Here is a 12,588-nt window from a genome sequence, read left to right on the forward strand (position 1 = left end):
ATCTTTGTAAATTCTTTATTTATATACATTACAGTAGAACAAATCTTTGTAAATTCTATATTTATTTTTATACATTACAGTCGAACAAATCTTTGTAAATTCTATATTTATTTTTATACATTACAGTCGAACAAATCTTTGCAAATTCTATATTTATTTTTATACATTACAGTCGAACAAATCTTTGTAAATTCTTTATTTATATACATTACAGTAGAACAAATCTTTGTAAATTCTTTATTTATATACATTACAGTAGAACAAATCTTTGGAAATTCTATATTTATTTTTATACATTACAGTCGAACAAATCTTTGGAAATTCTATATTTATTTTTATACATTACAGGAGAACAAATCTTTGTAAATTCTTTATTTATTTTTATACATTACAGTACAACAAATATTTGTAATTTATTTATTTATTTTTATAATTACAGTGGAACAAATGTATGTAAAAAAGTTTTTTTTATATACATACAGCAGAACAAATTAATGTAAATTTTTTTTTATACTTTACAGTAGAACAAATCTTTGTGAATTATTTATTTATTTATTTATTTTTATGTGCAACTGTGAGTGTGAAGTTCAAAGCAAGAATTGCAACAAACAAACATGATCATTGCAAAACTTTGCACGTCATTTTAATTCTAAAGTACAAAATATATCAGATAATAGAAGTTTTAAATCATAAGACAGCAGTAAACATATCACAAGCAATATAAAATGGAGACTTTGCATTATGTGGAATCTTTTTATTGCCATTTATGGGTTTTTTATATGTAGTGATTTCATACTCATGGAAAATATTTTTTCCACATATCACTTGCCAGACAAAGACATCACGATACATCCGTGCACTTTGTCCATTAATTACAAGGATACTAGTAGACGGTGGACAAACCTGTATGGTATTTGTTATTTGAACATGGGTTATCTGCGTCATGAGCCAGGGCGGCCAAAGGACATAGGAATTGTTTTATTTTTCTCAACTTCTATAAACTAGTGGAAATAATAATATTTTACCATCATATGCAGATGTATCAGGTATTAATGTTGACATACAGGGGGCTAATTTAATTTTACTGTTTTATACAAGATCGAGGCTCATGGAAGAGCAAGATGCTAGTGGGTTAAAAGTAAACCAACTGATCTTGGGAGCAATATTTGGACACAATAATCAAGGCAATGAATGAACATGAATGGAGGAGGGAGAAAGGAGGGGAAAAAACACTTTAGCCTCCAAGAAGAGGGTGGGGGTAAGTATGGTTGATTTAAGATGGTTGCGAGTTGGGATGGAGTATGATATACCATGGTAGTGCACCACCTGCTTGAAACCATGGAAGAAAGAGTGACCTTGAAAAGCCTCAGGAAGGTGGTTCCACATCCTCGAGAAAAAAGGAACAAGGGAGTTGAGGGATGCAAAAAACCTGTATTTTGGGAAGCTAATCAGGAGGGGGTACTGGAAGAACATGTGCATCCCAGAGGATCTGGGAGAGGAAGGGTTCAGAAGACTGGGAGAGCAGAAGGAATTAGAATGGAGGACAGACAGGTGGTTTAAAAAAAACATACAGGTACCGACTTGTCTGTGATCAACAGTCCTTTTGCTTTGGCCTCATTGTGAGAGATTCCAAAAATGATGAGAGCTTGAGTTCAACGGAAGGCCATATTTGATGGTGGGGTGCCAGTCCATAAGAGAGAGCAGTACTCCATGGTGTTATGCACAAAGACTTTTTAGGCTGTGAGTAGCTCTGATTTAACAAGTAAAGTCTGACGGATGATGCTCAGTCTGCGGATGGCTTGGAAGGCCAGCTTTGCTACGTGATTGGCTCATTTTGAGGTCATGGCTGATGGTGAGGCATATAAATTGAAGAGACTTAACCTCCAGGTAGAGTATGTACATACTTAATAAATCGATGGCCTTTCAAGGCAATATACAGTGCCTTCAGTAAGTATTCACACCCCTTGACTTTTTTCACAATTGTTGTGTTAAGCCTGAATTTAAAATGGATTAAATTGAGGTTTTTTTTTGTCACTGATCTACACTTCGTACCCCATAATGTCAAAGTGGAATTTTTATTTCGAATTTTTTTACAAAATAATTGAAAATCAAATACAAAAATATCTAATTTACATAAGTATTCAACCCCCTGAGTCAATACTTCGTAAAAGCGCCTTTCATAGCGATTACAGCTTTGAGTCTTCTTGGGTATATCTGTATCACCTTTTCACATCTGGATTTGGGGAGTTTCTCCCATTTTTCCTTGGAGATTTTCTCAAACTCTCAAGTTAGATGGGGAGCGTCATGAAAGGCAATCTTCAAGTCTTTCCACAGATTCCCAAAGGGATTCAAGTCTGGGCTTTGGCTGGGCCACTCAAGGACTTTCACGTTTTTTTTTTTTTTTATTCCAATGTTGCTTTGGCTGTATGATTGGGGTCATTGGCATGTTGGAACATAAATCTTTGCTGCAGTCTAAGGTCTTTTACATTCTGAAGCAGGTTCTCCTCAAGGATTTGCCTTTATTTGGCTCCATTCATTGTTCCCTCTATCCTTCCAAGTCTCTCAGTCCCTGCTGCAGAAAAGCATTCCCATAGCCTGATGCTGCCACCACAATGCGTCACGGTAGGGATGGTATTAGATCGGTGATGAGCTGTGCTCTGTTTCCACCAGACGTAGCACTTTGCATTCAGGCCAAAGAGTTCGATTTTCATCTTCTCAGAGCACATAATCATTTGCCTCGTGCTCTAGGAGTCCTTCACGGGCCTTTTTGCAAATTCCAGGCATGCTTTCATGCATTTTTCTCAGGTTTGGCTTGTGTCTGGCCACCCTCCAAAAAAGCCTACATTTGTGAAGTGTGGCAGAGAATGTTGACCATCCAGCAGGTTCTCCTACCTCAGCCAAGAAACTCTGTAGTTCATTCAGAGTGGTCATTGGGTTCTTGGTCAGCTCCCTGACCAAGGCCTTCTTGCCCGGTTGCTCAGTTTGGTCGGACATCCAGCTGTAGGAAGAGTCTGGGTAGATCCATCTTCTTTCCATTTCCTAATGATGGAACTCACTGTGCTCTTGGGACCTTTCAACACCAGAAATTGTTTTATACCCTTCCCTAGATGTATGCCTCCTCACAATTCCATCTCGAAGTTCTACCGACAGTTCCTTGGAGTTCATTGTAGAGTTTCTGCTCTGGTATGCACCGTCAACTGTGGGACCTTATATAGAAACGTGTGTTTCATTCTAAATAATGTCCAGTCAGTTGAATTGGCTACAGGTGGACTCCATTCAAGTTGTAGAGATATCTCAAGGATGATCAAAAGAAATTGGATGCACCTGAGGTCAATTTGGCGTGTCATAGCAAATGGGTTCAATACTTATTGACTGAAGACATTTCAGCTTTTAATTTTAATTATTTTGTAAACATTTAAATCCTTAATATCCACCAACTAATGATAGTTAAAGGCTCTTGTATAGCTCCTGAAAAGTTTTCACGCATCTTAATTCTTCTTGTTCTACATGTTATACTCATATCTGCACAATCTCCTCCATGAACTTTAGACACTGTGTGAGGTGTTAGGGATTAGGGGGGAGGGGGAGGAGGGAGAAGGTGCTGGCAGCAATGCCAAACTAGAGGTATGCTAACTTGTCTTTAGGCTCTATCTAGCCTGGGTTTGAGTCCCATCCCAGCTAAAAACTGTCATGTTTTTCATTTCAGGAAGTGTGATTCATCAATGTGTGTGTGTGGTCACTCAAATGGACATTAAACTGGTTCTCCCATCTGTCGGCATTAGTTGGTGGACATTAAAGGTCCCACGGTGTCCTTTCGTAAAAAGTAGAAGAGCTTTCGCCGAAACCGTCGACTCCCTTTACCCCCTGTTATCTTCTCCCTCCCTGCTTTATAACTGCCTATAACCACACCATTGTACACCACTCCTTTTCCATTCCATCTCCAGGGGCTGCATGATGTCATCGCCGGGCACCGAAGGGGGCCCGGCAATGACGTACACTGAAAGGGAGTTCTCAGTTTTCTCTCCGGTTTCTTGTTACTTGCAAAATCAAAGATTGGTTGTTTGCGTTTGTGGTTCTGTCTGTCTGTCTGTCTGTTTGTTTGTTTGTTTGTTGGTCACCGGCCTACAGGTCACAATTCTAAACCGATCGTCACGAAACTTCACCAAGATGTATAGGTCGTCCAAATTGAGAAGCCTATTGTTTTGGGGGTCAAAAGGTCAAAAGGTCAACATAGACAAAAGGTCACCAACTTTGCCAAGTTTTTTAAATTCTCAATTTTCATCCTATTGACTTGAAAATTGAACAGCATTTGCATATTGAGTCACTAAATAGGGAAATTAACTATTTTTGAGGTCAAAAGGTCAAAGGTCAACTCAAGGTCAACCTTACAAAATCATTTTTCATCTGAAAAATCGTCACTTTTCTTCCTGTTGACCCGAGCTTTGATCAAGATTGTCAATTTTAATCTTGATGAAATGGACAATTTGCTGTATCAATGGAATTTCTTTTCTTGGGGGTGGGGGGCGGATTTTGCAAGTATCGTGCTCCGCATGACGTCTTCTTGTTTGTTTGTTTGTCCGGTGATATCTCAGCCATCCTTTGAGCTAGGAAGCTTAAATTTAGGAACAAAAGTGCGCACGTGCTTTGGCAAAAACTGTATTTTTTGTTTTTTGATTGATCAATTAATTGATTAATTATTTAATTATCATCGATTAATTAAATACTTATTTATTTCCTTTCTCATCTGGGCAATATCTAATGAATTTGAGCTAGGAAGCTGATATATTCGGATGCGAGAGTGACCAAGTGATGTGGCTATAAAGGATAATTTTGATTTATTGGTTATCGATTAATAAAATTTAAATTTATCGATTAATTATTTATTGATTAATCAGTTAATTATTTAATTTTTCGATTAATGACTTCTTTAATTAATTTTCAAAAAGTTACAGCTTAGGATGAAACATTGGTGGTTGAGGTATGCTGTATTAGCCAATTGATTAAGAAATTATTTTACGATTATCATTTATTAATTTTAATTGTGCAATTAATCAATGAATTATTGTACATCTCTCCCTCCCAATACCGTCTCTGCGTGCTGCACGGCGGTATTGCAGCGCGCCTAAGGCGTGGCGCCCCGGAAGTGCCGCCTGCTGGAGTTATTTATTTATTTGGCAGAGCCAGCGCGGTGTTGGCAACACTGGGCATCGGGGCGGTGTATTTCGAAAGTATCTATAACTGTCTTTTCTAATCTTTGTAGTGAAACTAACTTTGAAGCCTGTGTTTACTAGCAAGAGAAGCTTGCAACATGAGGCGAACCAAGAAATACCTCCAATAGCGAGTGCCACTTTGCAACTATTTGGGATATATTAACTATTTATTGTCTAGCTCGGTTGTTTCCTCGACTTTCTCGTTTTTATGTGTCATAAAATAACGTTACAATGATTAAAACCTACCATTCCTATATGTCTGACATATAATTTTAAAAACGGCACTGGGAGAACGTATAAATAGTCGAAATATTACTGCAAATGCGTTTCCTTGTGATTCGTCACGAATCTGGCGCTGGCGGGCGAAGGTACGAGCCTTTGGGACTTCGATAGTTCTTCCTCTTCGCACTGCGGCGGTGAGGTAAAGTGCTATACGAGTTCCTTTACAAGGAACTTCAATACAGGAGTAAGCCAGTGCTATGAGTTGTTTGTCAGTGCTCTAGGCCTATCCTTTTTAAATAATGAACTTCAGCAAGGAAACGGCATGAACCACTTTTAGTGTTTGATGTGACTCAGCCGGGATTTGAACCGCCGATCACCCAGATTTGCAGCGGATGCTGTACTCGGTACTCGTGTACTCACAATTGCGACACCCAGTGGTCACATTTCGCTTGATTCTGCACATTTGAAAGAAAATGCTTGTTCAGTGGTACTCTTTGTAAAGAAGTGGTTAAAAAGTACGTTTTATTCGTGGATACCTTTTCATTCATTTTTGATAAAACTACAAAGTGTGTACACACTGCTGCTAATCATACCACTTTGGCCACTATGAATTGCGCAAATATAGATTGGCCAAGCTTCATCAAGCTCAGACGTGCATGGGGATTATGCATGGGGACCTACTACACCCCCATACAGGGGATTATACGTTCGTTACTAGTACCCGACTGCAAAGCCGCAATGAGCCGGCGAAGCCAAAGCCTCTTGCCACTATTTTACCCATCACTATGGCATCAGTAGGTAAGGTAGTTGGTAGTAGGTAGGTGTAGTAGGTACCGTACCTGGTAAGACTTGGTAAAAGAGAAGAGCAGACAGTCCTCCCCAATACCGACATACAATAAATGTCACAAGAAGCTTAAGGAAGTAACTATACTATACGATGTGCTAGCTTAAGGCCTATTTTAAGAAATTTTAACTGGGCTTAACATACGTTTTCACAGTATGTGTGTAGTCTTCTAACTTCAGTCGCTGTCAGGACTGCTTCTCTCCGGGCACTGCGGCTTCCTCCACCAGAAGAAGTTAGCTTGCAGTAAGATCAGTGCCGACAGGTCAGACGATAGCGCCGTTTCAACGGCAATGTGTGACTGTCGTTAATCAAACCGTGGCGATGGCGCTGATTGGCTGACGAGCTGATCGCTGATTGGTCAGCTCACAAAATTTCGCAAATTCAGACCGAAAATGACACCAATTGCATTCTGGATGAGATTAAAATTGATAAAATTTACTTCTTGATTAATTCGGTGAATTCCGTCTCAACTTCGGATATTTCCGGCCTTGAAAAACTATCCCCTACGGCCGCGAGATTTCTAAAAAACAATTCTTCGTCAATTTTAGAATATTTGACGCCGTTTTCCGGCCTCCGAAACGCGTAATAAGCTTTTTTAAAATATTTTTTCAAATGCTCGAATCTCATTGGTTCCGGTGTTTGGTGACGATTTTCATTGAAGATAACGAGGTTGGTCTTAAAGTATTTTAATTACAAATTAGAGGTGCATAAGATTCTGAATCAAACAAAGACTGGTGAAACAAACTCCGATTGAAATTTTTCGCAATTTTTTAATGCATACTTCCGCATCCGGAAGATGGCGGCCTTCATTGAGTGATTTGGTTTCTGAAATATTTTTTCAAATTCTCACATCTCATTGGTTCCGGTGTTTGGTGACTATTTTCGTTGAAGATAACCAGGCCCGTGCAGGCCGAGGTTGGTCGTAAAGTAATTTAATTACAAATTAGAGGTGCATAAGATGGTGAATCAAACAAAGACGGGTGAAACAAACTCCTATTGAACTTTTTTCAATTTGTTATGCATACTTCCGCATCCGCAAGATGGCGGCCTCCATTGAGCGATTTGGTGCGTCACAGCTTCGGAATTCTCAAGCCATGGGATCCAGCATAATCTGTTTTTTGTTGTTTTTTTGTTTTTTTTTGTATACAAGATCGAGGCTCGTGAAAGAGCGAACATTAATCACACAGAAAAGACAGACACACAAAACAAATAACATCGGGAGCGGTAGACAAGATGGGGAGAGAGGGGGAAGGACACAAACACAACATTTGAGAGCAGGGACCGAGAGACATGGAGACATCGAGAGAACTGTGGGAGGGAGAGGGCTTTGGGGGGAAGGTATGGGAAGGGGGGGGGGGGGGTGGGAGAGGTATAAAACATATGGACACTGCCAAGACTTCCAGGAAAGAAGTTGGAATTTCAAACAAGGTGGATCTGGGGTGAATTAGTGGGGGTAGAAAAGATCAAGGTTTTGGATGGGGGAAGATAAGAGATGGTGGTGAACAGCTGTTTTGAAGACCTGGAGGGAGGAGTGTGATTGAAGTGAGTGTGGGAGTTTGTTCCAGAGGCGGGAGAAAAGAGGAATGAAAGAGTGAAGGTGAGCAGAGAGCCGAGATTTCGGCAGTTTAACCATCAGAGGGTGGCTGGCAGATCTTGTGCGACCTGTAGGAATATTTGGGGGACAGAGCACAGAGAGAGCTGGGGGAGCAAGGCCGGAGAGGAGTCGGTAGAAGACAGAAAGACCACCTACCTGCCTGCGGTGAGTGAGTGAAAGGCCCTCAGAGATAGCTTCATCGCGGGAGATTCCAATGATTCTGAAAGCTTTGGATTCAACAGCGTGAAGCCGAGCCAGGTGTGAGGCAGGAGCACCAGCCCATAGGGGAGAACAGTATTCCATTGAGCTGTGGATGAAAGCCTTGTATGTGGTGAGGAGCTCAGGTGTGCCTAGGAAGGACTTCGCACGACGGAGGATGCCCAGTCGGCGACTGGCTTTGGAGGCCAGCTTGGAAATGTGGTTTTCCCAAGAAAGATCATGGCAGATGGTGAGACCCAAAAGCTTGAGCGACAGAACTTCTTGGAGAGGATTGTTGAGAAAGTAGATGGGAGGGTTGTCCAGTCGATCTTTTCGGAGAGACATAGTAAGAGTGTGAGATTTGTCAGGATTGAAAGACATGTTCCACATGTTTGACCAGTCTGTGATTTTGTCCAGGTCTTCAGAGAGTGAGGAGGCTGCAGACTGCCGATCTGAGGGAAGAGGAATGGAGCGGCAGAGAGTGGAGTCATCAGCAAAGAGATACAGAGGATTTTCCAGAGAGTCGGAGAGATCATTGATAAAGACCAGAAAAAGCACAGGGCCCAGCACACTGCCTTGGGGAACTCCAGCCTGAACGGGAAGGGGAGATGACAGAAATCCATTCAGGGCCACACGTTGACTACGACCAGAGAGGAAGTCCGCAAGCCATGCATGGAGATTTCCATGGATACCATAGGAGGAGAGTTTGGTGAGCAGAGCTGGGTGCCAGACCGTATCGAAGGCACGTGATATGTCAAGGGAGACAGCTCTGATTTCCTGTTTGGCATTGAGGACCTCCATCCATTGTTGAGACAGCAGAAGCAGCATGTCCAGAGTAGAGTGACCTGGTCTGAAACCAAATTGATGATCAGAGATCAAGCCATTGGAGAAGAGGAAAGATTTCATATCCGAAGCAATGATGGATTCCATGACTTTGCTGATAATTGGGAGCAGGCTGATTGGTCTGTAGTTGCAAGGATCTGTTTTTGCACCTTTTTTGTGTAAAGCGGTAATGTTTGCTGATTTCCAGGATGCTGGCAGATGACCTTGAGCAAAAGATAGGGTGAAAAGAACAGAGAGAGGGTGAGATAGAGCGGCAGAGCAGGATTTTAGGACCCGTGGGCTGATGCCATCTGGTCCAGTTGCAGAATCAGAGTCGAGGTTTGACAAAAACTCCTCCACCTTGTCAGGAGAGAAGGTCACAGAGTCCAGGAGCAGTTTGGTTCGACTGGGAAAGGTGGGAACAGAGAGAGATGGGTTTGGGACTAAGGATTTTGAGGCAAACACAGAGTTGAGGCATTCGGCTTTGTCACGTGCGATGTCAACTGTGTGGCCATTTGAGGTAAGGGAGGGGATGGAGGGGGAACAAACACCAGAAACGGATTTGACCAGACGCCACCAGGATTTGGAGGAAGGAGACAGGTTTGAGAGTTCATTCTTGAGTGAGGAGAGATAGTGCTTCCTGGCACTCCTGAGGGTAGACACACACTTGTTCCGAGCTTGGTGGAAGGAACTGAGATTTCCTTCAGTTGGATTAGCCTTCCAAGAGGCAAAGGCAAGTTGTTTCAGGGCAACTGCCTCACCACAAGATTCAGTGTACCATGGACGGGAGGAAGGGTAAGACAACTGAAGGCGAGATGGGATAAATCTGTGCATGAGAGAGATCAGTTTGCTTTGGAAGAATTCCCAGGAAGAATTGATGTCAGAGGCAGTGGAGATGGGAGACCAATCCAGACGATTGATGGCTGCTTGAAGACCATCCCAGTCGGCCTGAGTGAAATGCCAGACTCGCCGACGCTGAGGAGGCTCTCTGAGAATGGCCAGAGAGATGTCCACTTTGACAAGCACATGATCAGAAGAACCGATTGGAGCAGAAGAAGAGCAGCAGACATTAGCAGGGAAGTTGGTCATAACCAAGTCTAGAAGAGAAGATACTCCATTGGCTGAGATCCGGGTCGGGAAATTGACATAATACGTACGCGTTTATTCACAAGACCGGGTTCGCCGGCTATTATTGTCGTGTCGCCGGTGATTAAGATCACCGGTGACGGGTAGCCGAAAGTTTTTTTTACTCCCGAGTCGTCCGGCCGAAAATGGCGGTTATGCACGCGCGCGCGAGATGGAACGCTGCGAGACGTTTAGCTGAACGGAACACACGGGTGTATTCCTGAACCTACAGACAAAGCAACACGACAAATTAAAATACAACAATAATGAATTTCATGAAAATAAAGCAAGGGGTGAAATTAAATGTTGAGGTAAAAATTAATTCCTAATTTTGAGATGTCTCCACTCAGTCACAAAAAAACACACAAGGGGGAAGATAAAATCAAATGTCCTTTTTCGTGCCGGCACTTAGCTCTGCGTCCTAAATGGGCCCTTCTGCGAGGTTGGCAGCTGGGAACGAGGCTCAGAGTTTGATGTCCCTCCGTGGGAACCCGGCACAAGATGGCGCCGGCGCCGCGCTCGACGGCGCCACAAACGTGAGGTGGGAAGTCAAGAGGTTGTCTTTTAGGCTCCTCCACCACTTTGGGATGTTCAGCGTGGCCTCCAGCCCACCAAAGAAAAGAGCTGCTGTCAGCCCTCTCTCTCTGCTTGCTCTTCTCCAAAGCGCACAAACTCCACGACACGAACCCAACAAAATGGCGAGTGTCTTCTTCGAGCAAAAAGATTGCACACCCTTCTTGATTACAGGGAAGCACGACACAGTTTCTTCAGATGCCTCAAAATTCCAGCTGATTTTGTGGATTATGATTCCAAGTCAAAGGAGTTGAGAGGATTACAGGGAAGCATTACAGACGGTTGAACACTTGAAGGTGATAAATGTTGACAATGCTGAAAGGTGTGTGGCCCCGACTGAGTTAAATGCCACATAACATGGAACAGAAACAACTCCTCCTCGAAGTTGTGCAGGACAATATAAGCCGCTTCCCCCAACAGCACCCTCCCCACCTCGCACCCTCCCCACCTCCCCATGTGAAGAACAATGAAACAACCTTATGCTACAAGTTTCCTACTTACTGTACATCGAGATTTCTCCTATGCGTCACGTGGTCCAGGCTATTAATTATACAGTGCTACCTTTCCTTTGGGATTCTTTCACCTACCCCCCATGAACGTAACATTATTAACATAGGCAGATGATACTTGTATTGTACACTGCTACTTTCCTATTCCATCTCTCGGCACTGCATGACGTCATCACCGGGCGCCGAAGGGTGCCTGGTGATGACGCGCGCCGATAGGGAGTACTCAGTTTTCACTCCGTTTGTTTATTTGTTTGTTTGTCCGGGTGATATCTCAGCCATTTTTTGAGCTAGGAAGCTGAAATTTGGGCACAATAGTGAGCACGTGCTTTGGCAAAAATGATATTTTTTATTTAATCAATCAGTTATTGTACACTGCTCCATCCAGATTTTGTCTCAAGGTGCTGATTTTTTGTCTCAAGCTGACCAATCTCAAGGTGCTGATTGCTGCACGGCCGCATCGCCTGGCGCCGGAGGTAACCCAGCAATGTCGTGTGCTGGAGGATATGTTATTTATTTAGCATGGTGGTGGTGTACTTTGAATGTAGCTCTACTTGTTATTAGTGTTATTAATATTATTAGTATTAATTAATATACGCTTTGCTACAATGGTTATTATTATTATTATTATTACTAGGGCATGCCCGTACTATATATATGCCCGTACTATATATATATCTAAAATTATATCCCCCCCCTCTATTTACATGAAATGGTTTGGTCCATTCGCAACGCCAAAGCGAACGGCGAACGGCTAAATCGCCATAGCTCGGTAACTACTTGTCCGATTAATTTCAAACCTTGAAAAGGCACATCCTCGGGTCCCCAGCAATATACCTGGCAAGTTTCAAGTATATCGGACCGGTAGTTGTCGAGAAACAGCGGTCGCATACAAACATACAAACATACACACACACAGAGATTAGTGGAATTATAGATAGATTATTATTATTTATGTTGGAGGCTCCAGGCACAGACTATATATCCCTCATCGAGGCCAGGCCTTAAATAAAAGTGTGTGATGAAAAGTGTATGGTGTTTGTTTGTGAGAAAGAGGGATTGAAGCGAGCCCGGTAGATATAGTTTGAGTGAGACAGTAAGTAAGACCAGCAATCCTGACACGGAGAGTGTGAGATGGTTCCGGGTACCACTTTAACTCTCCTAAGGCAGAATGGTAGTGCCACCCTGGGTGGTTGCTGTCTTCAGCCAACTACCTAAAAAATTGTGTTATCGTTGGTATTTTTATTTGTTTTGTAATTGGAATACCATGCCGTAGAAGGACCGATTAAACTGCTCAATATACCTCAACTTTGCACACATTTATAAACGTCGGCATTTTTCCGGATTCTTTGTATTCAATTATCCTAATCAACTCGGGTCATAACGATAATTTTTCTGTATCACAATCCACACCAGAAAGCTCAGTATAACACCACAAAAACATGCCAAACAGACACACACACACACACACACACACACACACACACACACACA

General features: G+C 42.4%; 1 protein-coding gene across 5 annotated transcripts in view; it reads left to right on the forward strand.

Annotated features, from left to right (window-relative positions):
* Positions 1 to 5,500: 5,500 nt before the first annotated feature.
* The window catches only part of LIG4 (DNA ligase 4), a 97,327-nt gene continuing 90,239 nt past the window's right edge, over positions 5,501 to 12,588 (forward strand). For 3 of the 5 annotated variants that reach the window (XM_068117269.2, XM_068117275.2, XM_068117273.2), the window contains exons 1-2: positions 5,567 to 5,631; positions 11,483 to 11,570. The gene's annotated coding sequence lies outside the window, so the exon portion shown is untranslated. Of the gene's footprint in view, positions 5,632 to 11,482; positions 11,571 to 12,588 lie in introns of all 5 variants that reach the window. The other 2 variants (XM_068117274.2, XM_078777937.1) reach the window with 2 other exon arrangements.

The sequence above is a fragment of the Myxine glutinosa genome, chromosome 5, assembly GCF_964187855.1.
Source record: "Myxine glutinosa chromosome 5, kmMyxGlut1.1, whole genome shotgun sequence".
Taxonomy (NCBI): Eukaryota; Metazoa; Chordata; class Myxini; order Myxiniformes; family Myxinidae; genus Myxine; species Myxine glutinosa.